The following is a 12,493-nucleotide window of genomic DNA, read 5'->3' on the forward strand; positions in this document are numbered from 1 at the left end:
GGAAGTGCTTTCCCTTTCAGAACTCTTCCTGTTAACTTGAATTCTTTCATATCAATTTATTAAAGAAGGAAAGAAACTTTGTAATTTTGAATATCTAATTCTGAGGCATTAGATGCAGAAAGAGTTGAAGCATATATTATTGATAAATTAGCCCCCTCTATGAAAGTAAAAGAAACCAACTTGGGCAAGCTGCTGGATCCAGATGTTCTTTCTTTGACATGCTCTACTGGCGTCAACCCAGAAGGAGCGGGATGTGGCTGAGGAGGGCAAAGAAACAATGGACTCCTCCCAACCAGCCCATCCCGCTTATAAGTAGCGGTTTCTGTCTGTACAAAACCACCCTGTTACCATGAGTCTGAGTTGGAGAGATCATAAAATAAACTATATTTGGCCCACATTCATTTGTTTCCTCGAACAGAAATTATATGAATGTACAAGGAATATTTGAGGACAGATATGAGTTAATGCCCCCAATTGAAGATAAGTTTGCAAACTATCTCTCAGCGGCAGAGGCATCATCATTGAAGACTCAGACCCTGTCATCCAAACCTTACCATGTAACATCCCGTGTGAATTGCAACTGGTCAGACCAGTGGGGTCTTACACATAATGGCTGTGTTACAGGCATACCAGGCTGATCTGCTGAAAGAACTGGTTTAGGGTCCAGGTCTGACAGTGGCCGAGCTATGCCACACCAAAGACCTCGCTCTCTGAGCCACTAAACAGACAGACATAGATGGTAGCGATGGTGGCCATGGAGAGACATCTGTGGCTGAACCTGGCTGACATTGAGTAGAAAGAGAAAAGCTTTCCTCTCAATGCGCCAGTTTCTCGGCTTGAGCTTTTCAACACATCCGTTGAGATGGTGGTCAGTAAGTTCAGGGAGGCAAAGGTACAGTGTGTGGCCTTCAAAAGGTTTATACTGTGGCAATAAAGATCTGCTCCTCAGGGCTCTGTAGGGCCTGGTTCATCTAGGTCTGAGGACCAAAGACAGGACCAGAAGGTGAGCATAGCATCCTGCGCTCTTCCTCCTTCTAGGAGTAAGACACAGAGAAGTTGTGATGTGAGGAAGAGTAAGCAAGATAGGAGAGAGGAGATTCAGTGGAAGAGATTTGAAAAGTAACATCGAGCAACACCTTCCCTCCCTCTTCCCCCAGAAATTGTTCACACACTTACATCAGGCCCTGGAGTTGGACCGATAATTTTAATGATGTAATTAATTTAGCTAAAAACATATTCTCTCTTCTGATAGGTCTGGCAGATGACTTGACTGTGAGCGTTAAGTGCACAACCAGTCTTGTTGCTGTTTTTCTGTAGGAGTGAGGATGTTCATCGTTTCTCCACATTTCCCTTCTCATTTCTTCTTACTGGTGTCAAGTTATATTGCATTTTGTTCAGGTTAGCTGCCTCCCCTACAGCCTGGGGTCCCCTAAGTAGGCTACTCCCTAATAACAAGATTGAAGCAGTCGGTTGAAGTTGCCTCCCTCACTGGGGTCCCCTGTGCAGGAAACTCCCTGACAGCAATTAAGCTGAAGCTGCCTCCTCCAGACATTTGAGGTCTCTAAAGCAGGAAGTTCCTTCATAGTATTTCTCCTTCATAGTATTTGGGGTGAAGCTGCCTCCCCCACTTTTTTTGGGTGGGGCTCTTCTAAGTAGAAAACTCCCTAATAGTACTAAAGTTGTAGCTGCCTCCCCCAGATATTGGGGTTCCCTAAGTAGGAAGCTCCATTATACAGTAAGAGCAAGTTTGAAGCTTCCTTCCCAGTTGCTGAGGTTCCTTAAGTAGATTCCTTGTTTTCCTGTGCCAAGCTCTTTTGATCTCTAGGACTAGAGTTTGCCTAAGTAGGAAGCTCCCCTATAGTAATGAAGTTGAAGCCTTCCCCAGATATTGGAGTCCCCTAAGTAGGAAGCTCCTTCATCTACTTAGGTTGAAGCTGTCTCCCTCAGATATTGGGGTCACCTATGTAGAGAGCTCCCCTATTGGTCTTGAGATTGGGGTCAAATGTAAAAGAGTAGTCAAGTCAAGTTGAGCTTTATTGTCATTCCACTACATGTGGACATACAGTGGAACGAAATGTCGTGCCTCACAGGACCATGGTGCTACATAAATACAGACTTACAACAAAAAAGTAAAACAGTATAAACATATACACAACTAACCTACTGACAGATTTTGACTATAAATATACTATATATATAAATGTTTACCTATACATAAGCTAAAAAATACAGACTATACGAATGCTTCACATATACTACACCTATACACAATTAACCTATTGACAGATTTTGACTTTAAATATACTATGTATAAATGTTTACCTATACATAAACTAAAAAAAAACACAAACTATACAAATGCTACACATAAACACTTTACCTATACACAATTAACTTACTGACAGATTTTGAATATGAATATACTATATATAAATGATGGTTTGATGGTCGATGTTTCAAGAGGTAGAGGGTTTGTGTGGGGGTTTCAGAGGAGGGTGGGGTAATTTGAGTTTAGGGCTCTCACAGCTTGGGGGAAAAAGCTGTTGAGCAGTCTGGCGGAGCGGGCTCTGATGCTCAGGTACTGTCTTCCTGATGGTAGGAGCTGGAAGAGACTGTGGGAGGGATGGGTGGGGTCCTTCACAATACTGTTTGTTTTGCTGGAGCATTGTGTAAGGAAACTGTCCTGGATGGAGGGGAGAGGGGCAATGATGATTTTGGCAGCTGTGTTCACTGTCCGCTGGAGGGTCTTGCGGTCTGCTGCACTACAGTTCCCATACCAGACAGTGATGCAGCTGGTCAGCACGCTCTCTATGGTTCCTCTGTAGAATGTGGTGAGGATGGGTGGAGGGAGACTTGTTTTTTTTCAGCCGGCAGAGAAAGTGTAGGAGCTGTTGTGCCTTCTTGGAAAGTGACGTCCTCTGTGATGTGCACCCCCAGGAATTTAGTGCTGCTGACTCTCTACACAGTCGAGTTGTCGATGGTCAATGGGGGGTGGTCAACGAAGTTTCTCCTGAAGTCCATCACAACCTCCTTTGTCTTCTCAACATTGAGGGACAGGCTGTTAGTGCCACACCATTTAGCCAGCTGTGCCACTTCCTCTCTGTAGTGCATTTCATCGCTGTTGCTGATGAGACCTCAGTTGTGTCATCCGCAAACTTGATGATGTGGTTGGAGCTGAACTTGGCAGCGCAGCCTTGGGTCAGCAGCATGAAGAGCAGCGGGCTGAGCACACAGCCTTGTGGGGCACCTGTGCTCAGTGTAGTAGTGCTTGAGGTGTTGTGGCCAACACGGACTGACTGAGGTCTTCCAGTTAGAAAGTCCAGGATCCAATTACAGAGGGAATTGTTAAGGCCCAGCAGGTTTAGTTTTTATTAATGAGCTGTTGTGGGATTATTGTGTTGAATGCTGAGCTGAAGTCGATGAACAGCATTCTGACATAGGAGTCTTTATTTTCTAGGTGGGTAAGAGCCAGTGGAGGGTGGAGGAAATTGCATTGTCTGTAGAGCGGTTTGGAAGATATGCAAACCGGAGCAGATATAGTGTGTGTTAGGGAGGCTGGTTTTGATGTTGTGCATGACTAACCTCTCAAAGCACTTCATCATGATTGGAGTCAGCGCTATGGGACAGTAGTCGTTTAGACAGAATACAGGTGATTTTTTTTGGTAGCGGATCCACAAGAGTACATGGATATCACCAGACAGCACGACAAAGAATCAGATCGACCACGTCTGCATTAACAAGAAATTCAGAAGATCCCTGCAGGAGGTCAGAGTGAGAAGAGGAGCGGATGTGCAGTCCGACCATCACTTAGTGGTGGCAAGACTGAAAATTAAGCTGAAGAGAAACCAGACTAATGTATCAGACAGAAGAGTGAAGTACAATTTCAGCCTTCCTGAAAGACCCCAAGATGAGAGAACAATTTGGTCTGGTGTTGGAAAATAAGTTCAAAGTTCAGGACCTTTTTGAAGAGGAAGAAATGTGCTCAACAGGTGGCACAAAGTGAAAGAGACACTAAGATCAACATGCCAAGAAGTAGTGGTCCTAAATAAACACCACCAGAAGGAGTGGATCACAGCAGAGTCCTTGACCAAGATAGAAAACAGGAACAGGAAGAAGGAAACAGTCAACAACAGCAGGACTAGAGTAGCAAAAGCCACGGCTCAAGAAGAATATGCAGAATATCACAGAGTTGTGAAGAGGCGTATTAGGAAGAACAAGAAGAATACATGGACAGACTAGCGGCTGAAGCGGAGCAGGCAGCATACAGCGGCAACATGAAACAGCTGTATGATACAACCAAGCGACTCTCTGGGAAGTTCAGCAAGCCAGAAAGACCCTTTAGAGACAAGCAGGGCAACACCATCAACAGCTTAGACCAGCAGATGAAAAGATGGGCTGAACGTTTTGAGGAACTCCTGAACAGGCCAGCACCTCTGAATCCCTCAGACATTGAACCAGCAAATGTGGATCTCCTGATCAAATGCAAAAAGCAGACTAGGGACGAGATCAGGAAGGCCATCACCCTGATGAAGAACGGGAAGGCCGCTGGACCAGATGACATCCCAGTAGAGGCACTAAAAGCGAACCTGGATCTGTCAGTGGAGATGCTGTACCCACTCTTTGAGAGGATCTGGGAGGAAGAAGAGGTTACATAATTAAGCTCCCCAAGAAAGGTGACCTCAGCAACTGTGACAACTACAGGGGCATCACACTATTATCTGTGCCAGGAAAAGCCTTCAACCGGGTCCTTATAGAGAGGATGAAGAACATTGTCGACCCACAGCTGTGAGACGAACAGGCAGGCTTCTGGCAAAACAGATCCTGTATGGACCAGATTGCAAAGCTCCGCATCATAGTTGAGCAGTCAACAGCTGCCTCAGAAGGATCCTCCAGATCAGCTGGCCTGACACCATCAGTAACGCCAACCTTTGGGAGTGATCCTGCCAACTTTCTGCTGAGGAAGAAATCAGGAAGAGGAGATGGGGCTGGACAGGGCATACCTTGCACAAAATGCCGACACAAATCACCAGGCAAGCACTGAGGTGGAACCCCCAGGGAAAGCGGAGGAGAGGCCGTCCAAGAAAAACCTGGCAGTGTGACCTTGAAGCTGATACCACAATGATGGGTTATACCTGGCGACAGCTGGAGAGAATGGCCCAGGACAGAGGACTCTGGAGATCTGTTGTTGACTGCCCATACCCTGAGAGGGGTGACGGGCATTAAGTAAGCAAGCAGACTAAAACACAGTTACAAATTGTATATCCGTGTTGTTCGTAATTAAGTATATTAACTTTGTAGGCTACAGCACAACAAAGCCAGACTAAGCAATAAACACAATTCAACCGGACAAAACTTAACCATTTAGCCAACTTAACCATAGTAGAACCCCAAAAATCAAAGTGGAAGAAATCAAGAAAACACACACACACACACACACACACACACATACAAATCAAGAAAAATGTCAGAGGCAAATCACGTGGTCTTGTGAATCCAGTTGCTTCTCTTATGAAATGCTCCCGATGTAAGTTGCCACCGTGTGGAGGCGGAACAAAACCTTGTCTGAGTCATAATGCGCCAAAGGCATGTGCAGTGTAAACAAGGGGTAAGACCTTTGTTTATCTTTGGAACACAAATTAAGATATTTTTGATGAAATCCGAGAGCTTTCTGACCCTGCATAGACAGCAACACAACTGACACATTTAAGGCTCAGAAAGGTAGTAAGTAAGCTATGAGAATACTTTTTGTGTGCAAAGAAAACAAAAATAATGACCTATTCAACAATTTCATGACATTACAACTGTCACAGGAGCTGGCGTTCTGATGTAGATTGTCCATCGCTCTTAGTTCAGCGTCTGTATATTCTGGTTCAAATAAGTAAGACTTTGGACATGTTTCTGAAGACATGTTTTATGTACAACATGCATCTTCCTCTGCTTGCAAACAAGGCGCAGAACATCCAGGTTCTGTGCTGTCTAGTCAGGGTCAGAAAGCTGTTGGATTTAATTTTTTTTTTTTTTGTATTCAATTTGTGTTCTAAAGATGAATGAAGGTATTACGGGCTTGGAACGACATGAGGGTAATTAATTAATGACAGAATTTTCATTTTGGGGTGAACTATCCATTTAAATTAGGACTTTCCGCGCATAGGGCCTGAAGCTTGGGTAGTGGCTGTAAGGAATATCATTGCTGGCAGTTCCGCTGATCCAAATTTAAACTGGGGAATGTTTTGACTCCGACAGCTAAGTCCATTTATTCCTGATTTGAGTGCTTGTCACAGCCGATTTGGCAGTCAATCCCATCAGCATGGCGTAGTGAGTATATGTTCTCCATAGCATCTTGTCAGATGCATCAAGTTCCCATTCGAAAGGGAACGTCTCTGTTACAAATGTAACCCTGGTTCTCTGAGAAGTGGAACAAAACACAGCATCTCATTGGCATGCCTTGGGCCTGCCTGTTTACGTGTACTTCAGACAAAAGTGATGACATACTACAGGTGGCCTTTTATACTGGAACTAGGTATTGACGTCAGACTGTCGGCAGCTAATGAAATTAGTGATCAAACATCATCATGCATCAGACATCGGTCATACTACTAAAAGCGTTCACGTCCTCGAAGAACTCACAATTGTTCCCCTGGTTAGGGAACCAGGGTTACATTTGTAACGACAATTTTCTTCTTTGCATTGTGATAATAAACATTTGGGGTAAATCACACTGCAAAAATCTTAACATACCAAATAAGGCTTTATTATCTTCATGCAAAATACATTTTTTTGTTTCTTTCTTTTGATTTTGGAGCGAAATTACCCAGACATGGTTTTTTGAAATTCACCTGAGTAGTAAACATGAATTAGCCTATCTCTGAACAGTTTGATGTATTTTTGTCATGTTGAAAATAAAGCAAATAATAATTATAATTAGGTTCATTCAGTTTCATTTGATTACCTGTCACCTGGAGATGCTCCTGGCATTTGCTTTGAGTGATGTTTGTACAACACTTCCTACTTGGTGGGTGACACCCAGACATCTCGAGGAGAACATCCATATTTCTATGGCTTAAAATAACACACTTCATCTCCAAAGTATCCTAGATGACATCTCGACTACTTGTTACTGAGGTTAATTTAGTGTCCCTGCTGGCTGTGGAGCAGTGCTGTTCACAGGGCCACACTAATGTCTGTAATCTGAATGATCTATTATAATTACATTCCTTCAGTGAGAAATTACCACAAGTAAAGGAAAGGATGTGTGGACAAGTATGGTGTCCCATACTTGGAATTTGTGCTCTACATGTAACCCATCCAAGTGCACACGCAGCAGTGAGTAGTGAACAAACACGCACGCACATACACACACACACACACACACACACACACACAGTGAACACACACCCGGAACAGTGGGCAGCCAATGCTGCGGCCCACGGGGAGCAATTGGGGGTTTGGTGCCTCGCTCAAGAGTCTCACCTCAGTCGTGGTATTGAAGGTGGAGAGAGTGCTGGATATTCACTTCCCCCACCTACAATCCCTGCCAGACCTGAGACTCGAACCCACGACCTTCGGGTTACAAGTTCGAAACTAAATACCAAAAACTAAAAAAAAATTAATTAAGCAGGCTTTCAGTGTTTAGTTGAGCAGTTTACTATACACCAGCTACAGTTGATGTATAATACCACTTATAAAATACTTCAACACTTGTCATTACAAGGCAATTGTCACATTTATTTATACAAAGTACTGAACTGAAGTAAAGGTTATAACATTTTTTTTTATAATTTAGTACTAATAAATTGTAAGGTCTTCAGAGCTTGTGATCTTACAGCCAACACACAGCCCTGCATCTTTGCAAAAAAGGCCTAATATTACCACATTTGATGACTACAAGTGTACAGTGCTTCTTTAACAACATATGAATAAAGATTTTTCAATTTATATATGTATATATTTGTACTGTATGTGTTTTAATGCACTTGTCAAAATAAAAACAGTTAAATGTGAAAAGTTTTTTTTTTTTTGACAAAAGAAAGTATATAAATGTATAACTTACAGCCTTCCGAGTGGAAAAGGGGAAAAAAGATTAGGCATAAAATAATCGTAAGAATCATTCATACATGCGAAAATCAGATGAGATTTGAACAATTAGTTGTAATCTGGCTCAGGGGACGACAGGAATCATGTCTTTTTTCTGCTGATTAAGTAATAATACAAGACTTCTTCACCTTACAAACTGCTGAAAGCAAAAATGCTACTAAATGCACTGTTTGTGTGAGAAAGTGTGACATCCTCAAGCAAAACATGCACTGTATTTGTAATCAGAATCAACCCAATACTCGTAAGAAATAAGTATAGGATTTCATTTAGCAAATATGATGCAGGATGGAGTTTTTAATAATGCTACTTATCCAACAAACGGTGTAAATGTAAAATAAATGCACTGAATTACTCATTTTACTGTACACCACTGTGGTGAAAACCATCTCACTGTACTTAAACGGAAAGTTGTTGAATGAAAATTGTTATAATTTTCTCATGTTGCTCCAAACCTGTATGACTGACAGAAGATATTTTGATCTTGAAAGGATCATTCACTACAAAACTGAACATGAGAGGTGAGTAAATTTCTTCTTCTTCTTTAAGATCAGGTTTTTAGGAGATTGGCTCCCTCTGCTGGATCAACTGCTCTCTCTCTCTATCAAAGCACATTTAATGAAGCCTTTGTATTATGTCTGCAAATCCTGCATACAAGGATACAAACCTATCCTTCAAACCCAAAACTATCATCAGCTTATCCACAAAAGGAGAGCACATCCGTTACATCCCTTACAGTCCTTGTAGCCCCTTAACATATCCCAGGGATCATGGTCATGGACACAGAGAGGAGGAGGCATGTCCGGTAAGATCTTAACTCCAGCACTAATACTGACCAGCGGAAAGAGATAAAGTTATAAACACTTTATAATAAGGTCTCATTAATCAATGTTAGTCAATGCATCAACTAATGTTAACTAACAATGAGCAATACGTTTCTTTACAGTATTTATTAGTCTTTGTTACTCTTGGTTATAGAGACCATTGCATATGCTCTGTAAATCAGTGGTTTCCAACCTTTTTATTTATACAACCCCTAATCAACCACAAAAATATTCATGAACTAGCTAGATTTTTGCGAAAATAAAAATTCGGAAATAATATTATTAATATTAATATAATTAAATATTTTTTATGTTTTTTTGTCGCCGTAATAAACCATATTTATGTTTCTGTTAGGGGTTTGTGCAGGTTAAATGTGTTTGTCAAACAGTTAATATGTGATGGGCTACCTGAAGCATTTTTTTTAATAATTGTCTAATATTAAAGTTTTTCAATGACTTTTGGACTTCAATCCTTCTTTTACCTCAGTTATATGTGTTGTATTGTATGAATTTTGGATGAATTTATGATGTGAGAAATAAAGTTGAACAGAAATAAACATGGGCCTTAATAATGATGAACAGAAAATGAAATATTGCATCTAAAATTATATTAAAGTATGAACTAATTTACTGTGCAAAACAGTAAATATTCTTACACTATCCTAAATCAATGAACAAATGTGCTATCCCAATCATCCAAATGTTACCAAAATTTGTTTTTGGCTCAGCTTACTGAAGTGTACATCACGCATCCTTTCATTATAATATAACATTGTTTCCTCCTTAAATGTTAACATCTTCAGAAGCCTATTACAGAAATATATCATGTGTTGGGCTGATGTTTTTAATTATGACAAGAAACCTTGCTCAAGTTAAGTCAGAAATTAAAAAATTGTCCCAGTCACCCTTAAATATGAAATTATATAAATATATACATATCTGCCCCCATATCTTGAATTTTGTGATCCTCCTAAATGCATTTGCAGAAAAAAGGGCACTTTCTCTCGAGGAATTATATGTGAAATTATATTGATTTTTGTGTTTCTGCTAAATTAATTTGCAGAAAAAAGGGCACTTTCTCTCTTTTATGTATGAGCTGAATGCGTGAATACTGAAATACTGTCAATTCTGAATATGTGTGTATTTATCGAGAAGTGCTGTTATATTCACTTTTTCAACTTTAGTGAAAGTCGTGAATGAGTGGAGAAAAGGTAATCCTCTCAGAAAATACACAAATAAAGATCATTTTAAATGTTTAATTATAATGAAAAAAAATGCCTGTAGCTCAAAATAGCCTGTGCGCAACTGGGGTTACACTCATTCAGGGCACATATGATGGTCATTAGGGTGGAAGAGAGTTCAAAGTAGGCTACCAAACTTGTGGCAGACTCGAACCTGGGGTGCTATTACAAGTACAAATTTTTCACTTTTTCAACTTTAGTTAGTCTGTAATGTTGCTGTTTGAGCGTAAAAAAGATCTGCAAATTACAAAGCTCAAACTCCAATTCAAAAGGAGATATTTTGTTTAACAGAAATCACTTTTCAAAAACTACAACGAAAAAAACTCGTTTGGACTACAACGCATATTTTCCTGGATTTGTGATATCACAAATATTGACGAATGGGACGAGACCTGGTTGAGCTGCACTACAGAAGACAATGAGTGTTATCACTATGACGGAGACATGCTGGTGTTCCCAAGACAGACGAGCTTAGAGTGGTTAAAATCATCCGGGTTTAAATCACGCTTAAATTGATTTGATTTTGACGCAATAATTACACTGAAGCTCACAGCAGGCGGCTATAAGGGGAATGACATTTCCGGACCAGACGCTGAGTGCTGTCAATCACAACACACACTGGCCCAGCTAACCAATCACAACACATTTTGTATTTCATTTGATGCAGGAACTATTCAGGTGTTGTAATAATGTAAAATACGTGGAAAATATATGTTTTTCGAACAACCTAGTATGAAAGCCTGTTCTAGTAAACCCCCAAAACAAAATCAAGACCTTGTAAAAGAGCATAATAGGACCCCTTTAATGATGTACAGAACTAGGGTGACCAAACGTGCCATTTTCCCAGGACACGTCCTGGCCAGGATTTCTATATTGCCTAAAATATCCACGTTTTGGCTTTGTTTGCACTGCACAGACCAAATGTTGTATGACAAAGTACCGTGAGAGGTCTAGAGAGCAGACGGCTTCTTTTGCTTTTGAATCGCTCTCACGATACTGTGATGTCATACACCGATCATATGCTCAGTGCTGCTTCAAGTCAAACACTAATATGTACTAATATGTAAGTATTTGCATCGCTTTGACCTTTCTCTGTAGATCCCACCTTCTCACACACCACGATTGGTCGATTAGGTAGAATATCTGCATGTTATTGGTCAAATGATCATTACACCATTATGTTTGGATACAGGATTCTAAAGTGAAAACATTGGTATTTTATGTATTTTAGAAATCCTGGCCAGGACGTGTAGTTGGTTTTTGGCACGTTTGGTCACCCTATACAGAACGCAATGCCTCAGAAAATCCGATCTGCCTATTTACATGACAGTTTTGGTACATATCTGATTTATTTCCACATATGAATGAGGTCTGAAACAGGTCTTGAAATATCCGAATGCATGTGTTTTTTTCCTGTTTACACCGTCATAAAACAGATCCGATCTGTGTCACATATGAGCAAAAAAATCGGAATTGGGTCACATTTAACTGGCAGTGTAAATGGGGCCCAATATACAGGCATGCATCAGTTTCTCTCAGTTTACTTTCATTTTAGACATAACCAACTGACGGTGCTTTCCAAATGGGATTTATTGCCCTCCGAAGGGCACTTCGGAGTGAAAACAATCATGGCTGCCATATTGAAGGGTCGTTCCAAACCGAAGTGCTGAAACTGGCCACTTCAAAGGGCCCTTCGGAATGAAGGATTTTGAAGGGTACAACTGATGGACACTTCGGGCTCCCATGATCTTTTGCGCAGATTCTTTGCATGATGACGGCGCCTCCGTGTGGGCACGTGATAATGACGCAGAAGGGCACTTCAAGAAATAGTTGTTTGGTCCCCTACGCCCTTCAAACCTTCGAAGCTCTCACTCAGGAGGGTAAACCCTTTGAAGGGATCTTAAGTTGAATCATATAAACATAAAATGCTATTCAATGTCTGCATTCACTACAGAACTTGGATAAAGTTAAACTGAAACTCAGTGTGGTAAACAACTCAAATAAGATGCGTCTTAATAATTGATCTCTGAAGATTTATTATATACAGTGGTTTGCATCAAACTGTAACCCCTCACACAACAAATAGAAAGAAAACATTTATGGAAACGTTATCTTTCGGCAGCTCGTTGATACCCAGCCACTTCTTTGTACGGATTAAGTTTCATTCATTCATTAATTTGATCGCTTGCATCATGTTTGGCATCTCTAATAGTAAGAGTCTTTACCTTGTGGTTCATTCAAGTCAAGATATTCATTTGCATAGCATCCACAATACACATCGTTTCAAAGCAGCTTCTAGTAAGCTCTGTTGCCTCTGGCTTAATTCTTTACACTGAG

The 12,493-nt window shown here is 40.8% G+C and overlaps 1 pseudogene; it reads left to right on the forward strand.

Annotated features, from left to right (window-relative positions):
* The first annotated feature begins 862 nt into the window (after positions 1-862).
* On the forward strand, positions 863-5,792 carry LOC122140720 (annotated as a pseudogene).
* The last annotated feature ends 6,701 nt before the right edge of the window (positions 5,793-12,493 follow it).

This window comes from Cyprinus carpio, chromosome B19 (genome assembly GCF_018340385.1).
Source record: "Cyprinus carpio isolate SPL01 chromosome B19, ASM1834038v1, whole genome shotgun sequence".
Taxonomy (NCBI): domain Eukaryota; kingdom Metazoa; phylum Chordata; class Actinopteri; order Cypriniformes; family Cyprinidae; genus Cyprinus; species Cyprinus carpio.